Source organism: Amblyomma mixtum, chromosome 3, assembly GCF_055824585.1.
Source record: "Amblyomma mixtum isolate Tamu chromosome 3, ASM5582458v1, whole genome shotgun sequence".
Taxonomy (NCBI): domain Eukaryota; kingdom Metazoa; phylum Arthropoda; class Arachnida; order Ixodida; family Ixodidae; genus Amblyomma; species Amblyomma mixtum.
The window spans coordinates 360,321,162-360,337,519 of record NC_143014.1 but is presented as its reverse complement, the minus strand read 5'-3'; positions in this window follow the sequence as shown (position 1 = coordinate 360,337,519).

Below are 16,358 nucleotides of genomic sequence, written 5' to 3'. Positions count from 1 at the left end.
AAGGTAGTCTTTGTCAAAAGCTTAGAGCCCAGGGGGTTCACTTCCAATCTTTATATTGGGATTCCAGGAGCATTCATGGAAGTTCTACCTATTGCAGGAGGCAGTACCAGAAATCTTCTCATGTCCAGGAAATTTGGAGCGCTAGAGATCCATTAAGAATGACACAGTGTGCTCAAAAGAAAACCCCCTGGACTCCAAACTTTTGACAAAGGCTGTACGTCCTAACATGTAAGGTCCATGTCTGGAGGGTGAAAAAGGTTTTTGTGGCTGATTGAAACTACAGTCAAGCTCGCTTATAATAAACCTGATGGTCACGCGGGTGCTGTTCGTTATATCTGGTGTTCGTAGCATGTGGATTCTTCTTAAAACAGCCAAAATTAGTAAGGGCGCTAAAAGTGGCGTTTATTTCTCATAAAAATGCGTCATGCGTACCTATTTGTGCAAAGCAGAGCCTGTCACGGCTCTTTCCAGGCTATCTAGGGCGGTCATTTAATCCTCGTCGAGACCTTGCTGCCAACTATCAAATTCAGGGACGGGGTATAACTAATCATGGATGAAGTGTGCATGGCAACTGGTAGCTAGTCGGCCACATAAATGAGATTCCTGGCAGTAGGGAGAGCTCGCACTTGGTATTCAACGTCTCCGTCAGAGCAGGCGCTTCTGCGATTTTGTGGTCCGCAGGAACGTAGTTATCCGACGAAACATCTGATCGGCTATGGATCAACGAAGAGTTGCCAGAAATCTGCATGCGTCTGGTCACGCGTGTTTTCGAGCTTCTTCTGTCGTTCCTGGGCTCATGCGGCGACGAAGTAGCGCAGCGCTTGTGGCGCAGAGTGCATCCGTTGCACTGTCCGCTGTATGACGCTGCCTGCACATGGTAGCGGATGGAGACGACTGGGCAGGCTATGCATACCACGTGACCGGCATGGCCAGCAAGGATTTCAGAATTATCAAATCGCTGCTGTTGACCAAAGACCACGGTCAGTAGCTTCGCTTTCGACGATGCCCCTTTCTCACGCGCGACGCGCTTCTTCCATTCGGGATGCTTTGCCGAGCCGGCGAACGCGTAGGCAATGATTGCCCTCGTAGGCCATCGACGCGGGTTTGGCCGGCGGTTACTTACTGTTTCAATAGAGAGTTATAGCATATCTTTACCGGCATATCTTTACAGCGCTCGTGTTGTACGTTTATTTCCGCCGTCCTTGTCTTACCTGTGCTGTTTTAGAACGAGAATCTTTACCGTGTTTACTTCTCCGTTTACAGTGTTACCGGACGCCGCCGGACTTTCCAGTTAGCCCTGCGCTCAGCAGGACCGCCTTTTAATTCCCTTTCTGGGTTGACACGTTCTTCCCGAGGTAGTGTCGTCAAGGTTGAGAGGCGTTATTTCATCTGCATGCTTAGCGGAAGAACGACCTACAGTCTCGGGGTAGTTCACCGCGCCACCTCGTTCGCTATAACCGAGCGGTGTGGCCAGAGTTGTTCGCTGTATCTGCGACAAATTTCCGTTGCCGTTATGCATATTTTCACGGTAGCACCACACCCGCTCTTAATAAGCGAGCGTTCGTTATATTGGCGGCCATTAAAGTGGGCTCCACTGTACATCCGCTGACTTCGCTTTAATACACTTGTATCAAGAAAGTCTAGGTAAGGCTCTAGATGTATGGGTAGAGGAAGTAATGACCGATCGCAACATTTGTCATCTGCCTTGTGGAGACGCCGTAGAGGTAAGTAAAAGCGAAGAGTGAGAAAACCGAATGAATCAGCACTCGCGAGCATGTCCAGAAAAGACAGGCAAGCACTTAGTTTCCTATTAAGCATAGCTGCCAGAAAGGGGTTGTTTGTAGCTTTGGAAATAAATGCCTGAAACAAGTTGGTGGACAAATGGCGGACGCCAGATTAACCCCTCTTTATCACTCTATCAAGGGCGTAAAAAATTCTGTTGACGCAAAGGTTGCCTTTGATAGCACCCCAGTAATAGTCACAAACATTCTATCACAAACAAATTTTCTACTTTACTATAGTGAGAAGCCACGATTAGCTGTGTTTTTAAAGATACTGAGCTATAGGGGCTCGGGCTATATAATGTGAGTCACAAAGGCAATGTCGAATAGGTGATTTAAATAAGATATGTTTGGTAAGTTCAGGATGTTAGAGAGAGCCAGTGCTCCCACGAGGCTCTCGTTGGGCAGCGGACGGGCGGTGGACTTGGAGGGATTCTCTCACATTTTCTTACTATGTATTAAAGGAGAGAGGGACTGGCAAGTCGGTTTTGGGGCGACGGAAAGGTGTCTGTCTGTATACAGGTGCCGATACATTACAGTTTCGTTTCTCAGTAGTGCGCGGGAACGTAGAGGGCGCGTGCGGCGGCAATTTTGGGGCGTAAGTACACTGCGTACGAGAAAGTCCCACCTGACTCAAGCTTCAAGGGAGACCTATTACTCTCGCGACACGGTCTCCCAAACTCCTCAAGCAGGAGGGTCTTGTAGATGCAAAATCCACCGGCTTTTCGCCTCACACATCATAAGGTGGATTATAGCGTATACATAGCCGATTTTCTTTAATTTCAAGGTCATTTCACTTTGTGGCTCTTGCCGTAAATTCGCCTTTTTGCTGCGGACAATGAATAAAATTGGTAAAGTGAAAACATCTCGCATGAAACAATTTTTTTCATGCAAGTAACGCAGTAAACACGACAAAAGGAAGACGGGGGACGACACAAGCGTTGACTAACAACTGGTTATTTTATTCTGGGAAAACTATATAAAGGCGCAGGACACAGGGAACGACACCAAAAAACCGAAGAACAAAAAGTTAAACTTAAAAATCATAGAGCGCATGCACATCACAGTCGAGTCATGACGTCTTTTTCAATGGAATTCGAAGAGTATCTTCCATAGTAGACGGCACTCCCCTATCTCCTGGACCTCGCACAATGCCAAGAAAGCCTGACTCCTTATCGACCAAACTGATAGATGGTGAAACAACACACTCATCTGCTTCCTTCCTGATCATATAGGCCTCGCCCAACTCCCTACATATGCAAACAGGGTTATTAAACAGGACACTTGTCTTATCTACTGTGGGAAGCAATCGTTGCACTCGCTGCAATGTAAGGCCAAGTTGTACGACACCGCTCCTTTTTTCACCCATCTGTGATGTTGGAACAAATGCTCATAGCTTCCCCACTTAGAAAGACAAGTCTCCCGTTTAATCACCCTGATCGAATTTGTAGGAAGATGGTGGAGGCCTTTACGATCAAGAAGGAAGCAGATGAGCGTGTTGCTTCACCATTCATCAGTTTTGTAGATAAGGGATCAGGCTTTCTTGGCAACTGTGTGAGGTCGAGTAGATAAGGAAGGGCCGTCTACTATGGATATAGTCTTCGAATTTCGTTGAAAAAGATGTCATGACTCGACTATGATGTGCATGCGCAGTAAGGTTTTGTAGTTTTAAATTTTATTTTTTTTTATTCTTCACTGCGTCCTGCGCCTTCATATACTTTTCCGAGAATGTAATAACCAGTTTTTATTCAGCCTCTGTGTCGTCTGCAGACTTCCTTTTGTCCTGTTGACTGCGCTGCTGAAGCATGACCCCCTGCCAACTAGCCCAGTTTTATGTTCTCGTAAACAAATCTTTGCATTTTTTATTTTGTATAGCGATGTGCAAGAAAAAAAACGCATAGAAAGGTTGACTGAAACCCATCTGCGACCTAAATTTTTTATGTCCTGAACCCGTTTGAACCGGTTCGAGACGGTCCGAACCGGTTCGAACCGGAACGGAAAGACCCTCTGGAGCCGAACCCGGAACTGAACCCGAAAGGCGTGAACCCGAACCCGAAAAAATGCCGGTTCGACACCCTGGCTGAAACCGGTCGTAATATTGCTTTCTCAATAAAATACAAAGGGCCGTACACCGTCCGAGATAGGCTTCCCAACGACCGCTACCGCATCGAGAACGTGCCTCAGACGCGGCAAAAGCGAAGAGCATACAGCGATATTTCACCGGTTGACAAGCTGGAGCTTTGGGACCGGGAATTCAACGAGACAAGTTCTGAAGAATCGGAACGCGAGGGAAATTCCGACCGCGACGGTCGGTGACACAGGATGGCCGAATGCGAACGCCAGCTCTTCCCCGCCGACGCAGATCCTTCGTCAGAGCGCGAGCAACCCGAACTTTGAGTCCGAGCAACCTGGGCCCCTCGCACGAGGTGAGAGCGATGTGAGTAGAGGATGAGGAGGAGAGCGCTCACGCGGCGCGTGAAGACAACAGACTCAGGTGTTGGACACAAAAGAAGCAACACGGCCTCTTGTTAACCAGTCGCCCCTTTGTAACGGAAAGACAAATAAACGTCTCGAAATTGCTCTTTTACCCTAACACCTTGCGCAGCGAAGGAAAGTCACGACCGCTTGGGGCCGCCGAGAAATTCGACCCGCAGGGGGTCACGTCATTACTTCATCAGGACAGTGCACAGCGCTAGTGACTGTCAAGGGTCGTGTGCCTATCCTGCGACCTTCGTTGTGCTATGGCAGTGTTCCCGCGAAGTGATCTTCGGCATTGATTTCCTTAATGAGCATCAGGCGATCACCGACCTGCGATCCAAGCTGAGCAGGCTTTCGACGGACACACCATCCTTTCGCTGCGAACTCTGGAACATCACGTTGCCTTGACTGTCCTCGAGGAACAAGTGAGCGTCCCACCCGGCTCAAGCGTCATCGCAACCGTAGGCGCCACGGAAGGCAATAACACTGAAGCCATCATCGAGGGGAACATGCAGTTGCTTCTAGACCGAGGAATCCGCATCGCAAGTGACATCGCACATTTCCGCAATGGCCAAGCCGGAGTACCGCCGACTACCTTTAGCGGAGAATACCGGCACATTAAGAGAGGAACGACAATTGCTTTCTTCGACGAAATATCTGACGTACAAGACTTCTTTGCCCTCTCCGGCCCATCCGCAGAAGATTCGCCTGAGCAAGGAACTCCCCACTCTGGATATCAACCTAGCCCTACCACCCAGCCCTGCTACAAGACCAGATCCACATTCGGTGTCGAAGCTACAGCGAGTGCTTCTCGTCATAGCCAAAGGTAGGACGAACGCCGATGGCCAAGCATCGCAATATAACCAAACAGCAGGCCCGAGCTCTCCGCCAAAGCCCCTACCGAGCGTCGCCGCGAGAATAAGAGGGAAAATGCAGAAATCAATACGAAAATGTGTATTCAACTGCATCCACAGCGACAACTATTATTCTGCACCTAAAATTAAAGAAGGGTATAGCTTTGATTTGAGAAAGAAGAAAAAGCAGGTAGATAAAAGGAAAATAAAAGAAAAAACTAAAGCCACAGATGATGCGCCGAGTTGAACCACAAAATATCCGAATGTGTCTGGTGGGACATGCCGCGTGGGCCGGGCTTTCAATGAGCAAGGCCGTTCAAAATAGATTTTTGATGTCTTCGTAAGTTCAGTATTCGCATGATTCATGGTGCTAACTGTTGAAATAAACGGGAAAATTTTCTGCGATTTTATAAGCTAATGAACAGTTATACGTTTTCATAATTACGCGTTTATGGTCCTGAAGGAGCAGAGCTTTTTACATGCCTTGATTTTTGCTGCTTCGCCATCTAAAGGACAAACTTCACTCGGCGGGGAAGTTTAGCGAAGCGGTAAACGACTTCCTTCGGTCCCGTTGATGTCAACGTGTCTGTGGGCGTATACAGGGTGTTTCACGTAACTTGAACCAAAGATTTAAAAAAAAAACTGTAAACCGCAGCCTGCTGAAACCAACGATACATTGTTCGCCATCATGTGGCGCTCCTCAGAATATTTTTTTTATGGCGCTTAATTAGTTCTCCTCAGAATATTTTTTTGTTGCGCTTAATTAGTTAACTAAGATAAATTATGCAAATTTTCAAATATTCATTTTAGTGCCAAGGTTGTAGAGAAGGTTTATAAACAACCGATCCCGTTTATTGCAGCATCGCATCTCCTACGGGGTCCTTTTTTCCGGCATCTAAAGAAAGCCCGCGAAACATGAAGAAATGCCGCGTGACTGCGCTCGTGCGCTACAGTGACTTTATGCGCTAGCAGATTGCAGCGCTATCAACGGCGTTTCCAGCAAACAGCAAACGGAGCGTGGAACGGAACGGCCGGCGCTCTTAGAAGCGGCTTGACAGTGCGCCAGCACCAAGCAGCGCGGCGGCCGTTCACTTCGCCAGGGTCAGCGGGCACGCTCCGTTTCCTCGAAACGCCGTTACGAGCGCTGCGATTTCGTCGCGCACGAGCGCAGTCACGTGGCATTTTTTCATGTTTCGCGGGCTTTCTTTAGACGCTGGAAAAAAGGACCCCGAAGGAGATACGATGCTACAATAAACTGGATCGGTTGTTTATAAACCTGCTCCAGAACCTAACGTAACGGTCTTGGCACTAGAATGAATATTTGAAAATTTGCATAATTCATCTTAGTTAATTAACTAATTAAGCGCAATAAAAAAATTTCTCAGGAGCGCCGCATGATGACGAAGAATGTATCATTGGTTTCAGTGGGCTGCGCTTTACCGCTTTTTTAAATCCTTGGTTCAAGTTACGTGAAACAGCCTGTAGAAGCGCCAGCCCAGCCTTACGTTCATCAGAGATTGTAGAGCGCAAGTAGCTCTTCAGTAATCTCATGCTTGAGAGCGTTCTCTCTGCGCTGGCAGTGGTCACTGGAAGCATCTGCAGCAGTTTGTACACATTTGGAAAGGACCTGCAGTCGCAGTGAGATGGGGCGTCTGTTCCTGCGCTGGGCCGCTGCTTTGCTGCTTTGTTCGCCCAATTCGTCCACCATAGTTGCAGTTCTCCCAAAGGAGCCCTCGAATCCACGTCCTGCACAAAAACTCCCCAGGAGGTTTTCTGATCATTACTCTCGGTCTTCTGGCATTTGTGGTGTTGCGGATGGTGCATTTACAGAAGAGTCCTTTAATATTCTCCTCTGCTTTTCGCACCGTTTATGTAACTGTGCTAATACGCGGATGGATTGAACACAGGTGCCCGGAAATATTCCTCAGAATCTTCTGATGCAACGCTCCCACGATCCTGCTGTCGGACACCGACTCGTCGGCTGGTGATTTCTACATCCATTTTTTTTTGCCAATTTCGTTTTGTCAGTTTTTTTTAGCCAGTTTGGGTTATGGGACTCCAGGTGCACGGGCGTTGTCATGGAATCCAGCCCGAGTTCGCAATGTTTGCGCCGTAATGTCTTTTCCGAGAGTGAAAAATAGATTGCATACAAAATCCAGAATGATTTCTGGCGCCGGTGGTTGTTTTGGTCGGCGGTGCATTGACAGTACGAAAAAAAGTCGGGGGGAGGGGGGGGGGGGGGCAGGCTGATGCTTCATATGCCCCCCCTCCTGGCTACGACCCCGCGCGACCGCCGAAACATCACGTCTGTATCCAGTTCTCCGTCGACGCCTCGAGCCAGGCTCCACGGAACAGGTAGGTATTTAATTTTTTTTAAAGACGCGCCTTGGTTGAATGACGGAGTAAACAAAAAACGATGCCGCCGACTTCTACACAGACATAAAAACAATTAATGCGCCTCTGTCAGCGTACTACAGTCGCAGTTTGTTAAGTGTTTCTCAAGGCACAATATAGAAAACAGAAAATGTCTTCTGGGTGGCAAAATTTATACACTGAATCTTCTCGCTATGCATGATATAGATATAAAATCAAAATATATTGATGATATGCGTGTGCGTAGCCCTTTATTATTGTGTATACCTCCCCCTTCCCCAATTTCTATTCGATGGAGTAGAATGTCCTTGTTTGCTGATTTCCGGTTCGTGCATGGATGAGAGAGGAGTCCAGTACGAACAAATATACGCGAAGCAGGCTGATGAGCTTACAAATAGTTAAAGTGAAGCAAATATAATTAAAGAAGCATCCTCCGACGCGCTGGTGGTCGCCGTACAAGGGACACCCAGGCCCGCAAATCCGTTAAGGCAGCGGGTGCTGCAAGAGTGCCCAAAGTACACACGAGGCCCTTAACCGGCCGCGGAAGACACTGGTCCTATCGACGTCAAATTCATAAATAAGCTCTCCGAGGGATCATCCCAGGAAATCAGGTTTTCCTATTGTGTGCAAATCAATAGTGTCTGTACTCCCAATGTGAAATTTTTAAGCTTGTTTAAACTTCAGTGAACAAATTTTGAGGAAAGGAAATGCTCAGTATCTGGCTTCCACATCTCGGTGGACACCTGAGACAGAGGGAAGGCGCATAACTGCCCTCTTGGAATAGTGGACGCCTCAGTCGTGCTTTAAAGGGGCTGCGAAACACTGCTTGGGGGGATACCGGTTATACTTCAGGTGGGTTATTTATGTCACACAGATGCTGACTTAAAAAGAATTGCAGGAATCGATGCACAGGAACGGGAGTTATTCAGTGGAGAAATTTCAAAATACAAGCAAACAAAACGCTGCCCTCAACTCGATTTTGGCGGGGCTTCCCACTCCTATTTCGCTCTCCCAATGACGGCACCTGGCGCAACCAATCAAAACAGCCAGCCAGAGCACGTCGCGGAAGTTTGTACTCCATGGTTGCCCGCTCCCTGTAACTCGTTTTTGCTGAGGCTGGCAGCGTCGTTAGCGTCGTTTCCATGCCAGAGCGCCCCTGGTGGTGTATTTTTATTTTACTTGCTTTGCAGGGCATTTATCTAAGAAAAACAAGTTGTTTTTGTTGATCTAATATAAAACGCAGACAGGTGCAAAATGTGGCTATTTATTCACACAATTTGCAGTATATTTACTGTTTGTCCGATCATCAAGCTCGCGCCAGGTGATGTCATATCCGCTGCTAAAAACCCGCCACTGTGTGGCGACACCATCAGCGCCATGAAGTTGTTTTTGGGAGAACATTAAAATATTAAAAAACGGAATATACGCGGTATTACCGACGCTAATAGCACCATTATAACTCACTGTATGCAATCAACAGGCAAAACAGTTATCTAAGATGTGTTTCTGGGCCCCTTTAAGCTATGTGGCGGTAATGACAGATGTGCGCTGCATGCTTTGGCATTGAGAACTTTGAGCCAGAAACGCTGCCACCTGCCAGATTGGCAGGGTGGGGGGGGGGGGGGGGGACAAACAGGAATTTCTTACCACTTATGTGGGAAAACATCCCGTTCCTTTCGCTCGTAACGCCTCGCCCGGTTGTAACAACCTCGCGAAACACTTGCGCAGACCTTGTCTTTGAGAACCAGGCATGGGTGCAGCAAGCCGAGCATATATCCATCTATTTACTCGACCACAAAGTTTCCTTCGTGACAATCAAGAACTGTTAGTGGAGTGCATTTTGAAGAAGGAATATGTGTGAAAAAGAAGTTTTCTGTAATTCTACATACATGTCTTGTTCGAATTCTTTGCCTCAATCTATCGAAAAGCTGGAACAGCTGATGAGCTGCGCTCAAATTTCGCATTAAGAAGTAACGTAATCGTCGGCAATTTTTTTTCTGGTGCTGGTGTTAGACCGGCTTGTTAAAGGTAATCGTTCACTATGTTTATGCGTGACCAACGTACTTCCTCCACTGCCGCCGCGGTGGCTCAATGGTTGTGGTGCTCGGCTGCTAAATCGAAAGACGCGGGTTCGATCCCGGACGCAGCGGTTGAATTTCGATGGAGGCGAAATTCTAAAGGCCCGTGTACTGTGCGAACAGTGCACGTTAAAGAACCACAGGTGGTCGAAATTTCCGGAGCCCTCCACTACGGCGCCTCTCATAGCCTGAGTCTCTTTGGGACGTTAAACCCCATAAACCAAACTTCCTCCACTTCTCCGGCTCCCCGTGAGTGCACCACAGGGTAAGATCATCTGCATACAGGGTATGCTGCAGGTGCGGTATTTTTGAGTTGGTGGGAAAGAGCAGCCATTCCCATTCTAAACAGGCTAGGAGAAATCAGTTGAAAGAGATGTGAGAGGAAAAATTGAAAGTATGAGATGCGCAACGCAACAGCCACGTCCGCCGAAGCGACGACGACGGCTTTAGCAACAGATGCCACCCTGTGGCAAGGTGCTCCAGGTTCAATATATGCGTTAGCCTTTAGATCGCAGCCCCGAAGGGCCAGGAAGCCACTCCCTTCACAGCTTGCCTATTGCGAGCTGCCTCCAGCGGATAATCTGAAACGCACATTGCTGCATAGCTTCATAAATTGTGAACTTCGTTTTGAGGAAAGGAAATGACGCAGTAACTCTCTCCCATTTCTCGGTCGACACCCGAACCGCGCCGCAAGAGAAGGGATAAAGGAGGGAGTGAAAGAAGAAAGGAAGAAAGAGGTGCCGTCGTGGAGGTCTCCGGAATGATTTCGACCACCTGGGGATCTTTAACCTGCAATGACTTCGCACAGCCTACGCGGGAGCGTTTTGCGTTGCGCCTCCATCAAAAAGCGGCCGGCGCGGTCGGGTTCGAATCCAGCTTCATAAGTAGCTTTATTAGAGAGTTTTGGAATAGGGGGCCCCAAGGATTGGCGTCCCCAAAAGTCTAGTGCACCCGAACAATACGGATGCGTACATCGTTGACTTTTAGAGGGTTTTCTCTATGCAATGAGACCGCCTCGGTGGCTCAGTGGCTATGGTGCTCGGCTGCTGTCCCGAAAGACGCGGGTTCGATCCCGGGCGCGGCGGTTGAATTTCTTTGGAGGAGAAATTCGAGGCCCGTATACTGTGCGATGTCAGTGCACGTTAAAGAACCCCAGGTGGTCGAAATTACCGGAGCCCTCCACTACGGCGTCTCTCATAGCCTTAGTCGCTTTGGGACGTTAAACCTCTTAAACCAACCAATCTATGCAGTGAGGCTAGGCTTGGGTTCGTTGACCGCAGCCGCACCATTGCGACCAAGAAGAGAAATTCTAAAAGAAAATAAACAAATGAGAATGATTTGGTTTCATATACCTAGTTACTTTTCTGCAGCACTAAATTCGCATAAAATTGACGGAAATGCTAGAAAGAAGAAATATTATTGACATTTTTTTTGGATTGTTTGCCACGTGCAGTGCCATCTCGGGTGGAACCGGCAGCGGTAACTTTCGCGGATGTAGTTTTTTAAGGCGAAAGCCTTTTGATGGCTCATCCTCGCGGCCAAGGTAACGTCGAGTGTAACGCTGTCTTCCACGAATAACGTCGCGACTAATCAGGATAGGAGAAAATGAATGGAGTATCAGATATAGAGTTCAAAATGTAACCCCGACGCAAAGTTTGATGAATGTAGAGTGATTAGTTAATTAATTTTAGTCAATTATATCGAAAAAGACAAACAAAACAACGAAATGCGTCGATATAGCGCAGACATCGATATATCGACGGGAACAGTGTGACGTCACATCTACCGGGTGTCGTCAAATAATGGTGAGAGCTATCACAGGATGGGCGAGAAACGCTTGATTTGTGTCAAATAAAATTGAAAATGTGTAATTCAGCATAATTAATACTCAAGATCACCGAAAGATCTATAATTTTAGTAAAAATTGCTCAAAAACGAGGAAAACAGTATGATGATGTCACTGTGCGATGTCAGTGCACGTTAAAGAACCCCAGGTGGTCAAAATTTCCGGAGCCCTCCACTACGGCGTCTCTCACAGCCTTAGTCGCTTTGGGACGTTAAACCCCATAAACCAAACCAAACCACATCACACGAAAGGACGTCGAAGCAGTGTGATCCGCCGCCGAGCAACACCTGCCGACGCGCTGCGCATGCGCAGCGTGACGTCACCGCTTCCCTTCGCCACGCTGTCCTCCTCTGTCGTGGAATGAATTCAAACGTGGCAAATTTCTGTGACCACGGGAGCAATTTTAAAATTGTGCCGAGTTTTATCGCTACATCTTGTGGTTCAGGCAAGTTAGAGAAAGCGAAAGATTCGTGCACCTTTAGTTTGCCGCGAACGTGGGACACTGCGTAGTGGCGACGACTCCCCTGTGGTGAAGCGAGAGGCCCCGCTTGGACGGGCGCCGCCATGTTGACCGAACGTGCGTTTGAGCGCACGCCGCTAACGTTAACCCAAGACGCAAGGCGGGCTTATACGTTCTTAGCGTGCGCACATTGACGTCCCATACGTGACATCATTCGTTCGGAAGGTAAAGTCAAGGCCGTGTTTCGATGGAGGGGAAACGCAAAAGGCGCCCGTATCCTTTCTGAAGTCAGTGCACGTTAAAGATCCCCAGGTGGTCGAAATTATTCCGGAGACCTCCACTACGGCACATATTTCTTCCTTTCTTCTTTCTCTCCCTCTATCATTTCCCTTATGGCGCGGTTCGGGTGTCCACCGAGATATGGGAGAGAGTTACTGTCTAATTTCATTTCCACAAAACCAGTTTTTTTTAATTCAAGCATTTTTGCCAGCGTTTTATTTTTTTACGTGACAGCTGGATTAGCAGTGAAACGTGGTGCGCTTTCCTTTTAGTGCGCAGCTTTTTGGCGCCCGTTCCTGCGTGTCGCGGCGTCGCCGTTGTCCCTCGCAACCAGCAGTGAACACCCCTCAGTCGTGCTTTAAGCTACGTGGCGCTGTGACGGGTGTGCGCTGCATGCGTTGGTATTGGCAACGTTGCGCCAGAAACGCGGCGCTGAAGCCACAGGCCGTCGGCGTTCATTGTTTATTGGCGTTGGCGCTAAACGCTTTACACTCCGATCATTTTAACGAAAGGAAGTGCGCTTAACTGGCTCCCTGGGTCAGTGAACGCCTGAATCGCGCTTATAGGTACGTGGGGGGACGAGAGAGAGATGTGGGCTTCATGCGTTAGCGCTGACAACGTTGAGCGAGCTCTCGCGATCAACCAGGTGGCAGGGAGGGCGGGGACTTTAATGGAGATATAAAGACAAAAAGGAATTTCTTACCACCTATGCGGGAGAACATGCCGCTCCTTTCGCTCATAACGCCTCCCACGGCTGTGAGAAGCCTTGCGAAATACTTGCATACACCTCGTCTTTGAGAAACAGGTATTGATGCAGCAAGTCGAGCATATATCAATCTATTAAGGCGAAAGCCTTTAATATCTCATGCCCGCAGGGGCACCTTGTGTAACGAGGTGTTGGTGCTTGGCGCCACCACGGACCCTTAGCCCCCATACCGAAGCTGTCATCCGTACCGTGGCGATAGGTTGAAAGGTGGAGGGAAGAAACCTTGGAACGGTGGCGGTCGAGGAAGTGGTCAATCCTCGGCCGATGGGCTCCTCGTCTGTCTACCAGGCGGGGAGTCCCGGGACCTTCCTCTGTGTATAAGGGTGAATCAGAGGAGACAAAGTATTGGGAACCCTTAGTCAGTACATGCCGTATGAAAAAATCTGCAAAAAAATCTGATCGGCCCCCGAAAAGGGGTCGCACCGATGTCAAGAAATTGAATCCACAGAAGCCAGACATGTTTGCGAAGTTTTTTATGGTTCACTCAAACACAGATGAACCGGTAGCCAACCTGTCTGCATTTGTCATCGCCAACACCCTAAAAAGTTATGTAGGCAAAGACTACAAAGCAAAAAAGCAACGAACCGGAGATCTCCTTGTAGAAATAAACACAAAAGAACAGAGCACCAAACAGATGTCATTACAGAATCTTGGAGAAATGAGCCTACAGGTAACCCCGCACCGCACCCTGAACCACTCAAAGGGCGTCATATCTAAATATGAACTCCTACAGAGTACGGATGCGGAAATGGAAGAACTAGCCGAACAGGGAGTAATAGCAGCCCGACGAATAACCATCCGGAGAAACAATGCTGAAATCAAGACCAAACATATTGTCCTAACTTTCAATAGCACAACTCTGCCTGACTCCATCCACGCCGCATACCATTCATTGTAAAGTCCGCCCATACATACCGAATCCGAGACGATGTTTCAAGTGCCAGCGCTTTGGACACAGCATGTTGCCTTGCCGGGGTAAACCCACTTGTGTCACATGCGCAGAAGACGCACATACAGAAGAAAGATGCGAACGCACACCAAAATGCATCAACTGCAATGGCGCACATGGCGCGTACTCCAGGTCGTGCCCAGTCTGGAAAACAGAAAAACAAATTATAACTTTGAAGACCACAGAAAACCTGTCCTACCTTGAGGCAAAAAAACGCGTCTCTTTCCAACAGAAAGGGACATACTCTGAAGCGGTGACGCGGGGACCGCCGCCGCCTTCAGTTTCTGTCGGCACACAGGTCTATCCGGTGGACCTGGTGTCGACACCCAAGTCCCCACCACAGAAGTCGGTGGTACAGTTCACAGGGCTGAAACTTACGCGAGAAGACCACGCGATCCTCGCCGGAGGCCCTCAGGCCCCACTTTCAGCAGCGGCATCCTCGGCGACAGACACCCAGAACAGCTCTGCTGAACTGGACCTGTCGCCCCACCCCTCTAAGAAGGCAACTGCTGGCCCAAGAGACTCTGCCCCTGGAGCAGAGCCTGGTTCAGTGGTGCCAACAAAAAAGACGAATGCGAAGGCCACGGGCCATCGCAAACAAGAAGCATCCTCCACGTCCACCGTGGAGGAGATGGATGTAAGCGAAAGTCCGCTGACATCTAAAACACACGCATCCGCGGATTCTCCGCGGAAATCCGGCGCCACGAAAGTGGCGATGGATACAACTCCTGGTTCGCCAGCGCTGCAGCGGCGGCGAGACTCCCTAGAGAAAAAAGGGAAACCACGAATCACTGCTCCTGAGAATCACTGCTCCTTTCCCCAATCCCCAACTTATCACAATGGCGTATCTAATACAATGGAACTGTCGAGGTGTACACAGAAACTACACAGACATAACCGATATGCTCAAAACAATGGCACCTACAGCTGTGTGCCTGCAAGAAACGAACCTTGGGCCACAGCACACAAACATCTTAAAAAAATTTATGTTCCTGAAAGACCGAGTACAAGCTAGCCGACTCTCAGGAGGCGTCGCTATCATTACGCAAAGCGATGTCCCTGCAAGAGAGGTACCATTAAAGACGAACAAGCGGTCGCAGTAAACATCATTAGCCATAAAGCAATAACGATATGCTCTGTGTACATACCACCACAGAACACAATAGCCATGCATGACCTAGAAGAACTTCTGGAACAGTTGCCAGAGCCATATGTAATAATAGGGGATTTTAACGCACACTCCTCATTCTGGGGAAGTGAGCATACTGATTCCAGGGGTCAGCTCACCGAGGATTTTATTCTTTCGAATAACATATGTTTAATGAATACGGGAAAAGCTACGTACTGCTGCCCCAGCTCTGGAAAAATGACCAGCCTCGATTTAGCATTTGCATCACCATCTGTTTTTAATGATTTTATTTGGGATGTTTTAGATGACCCCCGGGGAAGTGATCACTTACCTACGGTTTTAAAACTAACATCAGCTACATTCAACCTCCCTACGAAGCCACGGCGATGGAAAATTCACCTCGCCGATTGGGCACTTTTCAGAAGGAAGGCCACACTAGAAAAAGAATATGCCGAAACCCTTACTATAGAAGAACTAAATGAAAAATTTGTCACATGCTTAATATCTGCAGCAATAGAAGCCATCCCACAAACGTCTGAAATTGCACGAAAAACACATAAAGTTTGGTGGTCAAATGAATGCTCATTGGCTAAAAAGCAGCAAAACAAGGCTTGGGACAACCTTCGCAGATATCCCACTGCAGGAAACTTGCTCATCTTCAAAAGGGCTAGAGCCAAAGCACGATACATTAGACGCAACGCAGAAAGGGCATCATGGCAACAGTACATATCCTCCGTAAACAGCTCAATATCATCAAAGAAAATGTGGGAGCAGGTGCGGAAATTCACAGGAAATTTTACTCCATTCACATTTCCAATGCTAACAACACCCGGTACTCAAACAACATTAGAAGAGCAGGCCAACATATTGGGTGAGCATTTTTCCACAGTTTCAAGCTCATCCAACTACACACACACATTTCAAAAGCACAAAACAAAAGTAGAAAACAAAAACTGCCCTTTGGAACATGCATACATGAAGACTACAATCAGCTTATTACCATGCAGGAGCTAAACACAGTACTAACATCCAGTAAAATGGCAGCGCCAGGCCAGACAATATACATTATGACATGCTCGCCCACCTCTCTGAGGCTGCCATAGAGGCTCTCCTAAAATTTTTCAATAAAATATGGATGAGTGGAGAAATCCCCCAAGCATGGAAAGAAGCAATCATAGTACCCTTCCTAAAACCAGGGACACACAACAAACCACAAACTAGTCCCACCAGTTACAGGCCAATAGCACTCACTAGCTCTATAGCAAAATCATTCGAAAGCATTCTAAACATCAGACTAACCTTTATACTTCAGTCCCAGCAACTTTTAGATATACACCAGTGCGGTTTTAAAAAGACATGTTCCAC